This window comes from Trifolium pratense, linkage group LG4 (genome assembly GCF_020283565.1).
Source record: "Trifolium pratense cultivar HEN17-A07 linkage group LG4, ARS_RC_1.1, whole genome shotgun sequence".
NCBI classification, from domain to species: Eukaryota; Viridiplantae; Streptophyta; class Magnoliopsida; order Fabales; family Fabaceae; genus Trifolium; species Trifolium pratense.
In genome coordinates this window covers 59,106,618-59,107,859 of record NC_060062.1, presented here as the reverse complement: position 1 = coordinate 59,107,859, position 1,242 = coordinate 59,106,618, and positions in this window count along the sequence as shown.

Sequence of the window (1,242 nt, the reverse complement as noted above, 5' to 3'; positions counted from 1 at the left end):
ATTCAAAATATTTAATTTAGAATTAAAAGATTTGAATCAAATTTAATTGATTTGGTACTTCCAAAATGTGAATGTGAATCAAAAGGTTTGATTAAGTTTTAAATGAATTATTATTTAAAGTAATTATGGAAATTAGGTAATTCAAAATTGTTTTGAATTTATCAAATTTAATTTTCAATGAAGCATGTAAGATGCATATTATCGTGAATTGGTTGTACCGAAATCATGCGTGCAATGTTTTCTGGCTGTTAATAATAATCAAGAGTTAATATTATTATCTACTATTATATATGTGGTATATGGTTATGACATTAGATATTCGGCGTTTATTTTTGGTAAATACGACCTGCGTGTCGTGATTTATTTTATTTTAAATACGACCTGCGTGTCGTGGTTTATTTTAAATGCGACCTGCGTGTCATGCATTTTTATTTAGTTACTTAAATAATGTAATTGCTCGAGTTCAAAAGAGACAACGCCAAATGATGATACCGATGGAGAAGCTTGAGAAGTTTGCTCGAGGGTCAAAGAATTGTAATAAAGTAGTTTATTTAATTCTTGTGCGTTAGGAGGTCATAACCATACTACCTAGTCTATTTTATTTTATGTATGTGATGCATGAGATGTATGTTTTAATTATATTTGTCATGTATGTTTTATATAATTATTAAACGCATATTTACATGAATGTCATGTAAAGTGAAACGCGTGTATAAGATACACATGTCGGTGAGATCAAATTTAATTAAAAATCCTTCAAGTACTCATAAAGACTAATATTGAAGATGTAGGTCTTGCCAACGCAAGGTGCATTTTCTATACTAGTAAGATGTGTCTATATTAAGTTTTATGCTTTCCAAAGAATAGCACCCTTCAAGATCAATATCGATTAATGTAGGTTTTGCCAACGTAAAGTGCATTGTCAATATTGATAAGTTGCGGTGAGATAACCAGTTTATCCGATTGCTATTTATTGGGTTTAACTTAACTAAAGAAAAATATAATATGATTATATGACTTTAGAAGCAAATGTTGGGTTATTCCATATGATGGATTAAAATAAGTGTTATTCACCCAACGGAAAGGATATGAGAGTTGTATGAGATACAATTGGAAACAGTTTCCTACCTAAATAACTACGTTTTGTGTAATCAGCCCAACGCTGACTTAAAACAAAGTGAAATATGGATCTCATTCCCACTAGAAAATTTTCAACGGGATTTTCCGAATCAAATGTCGAGG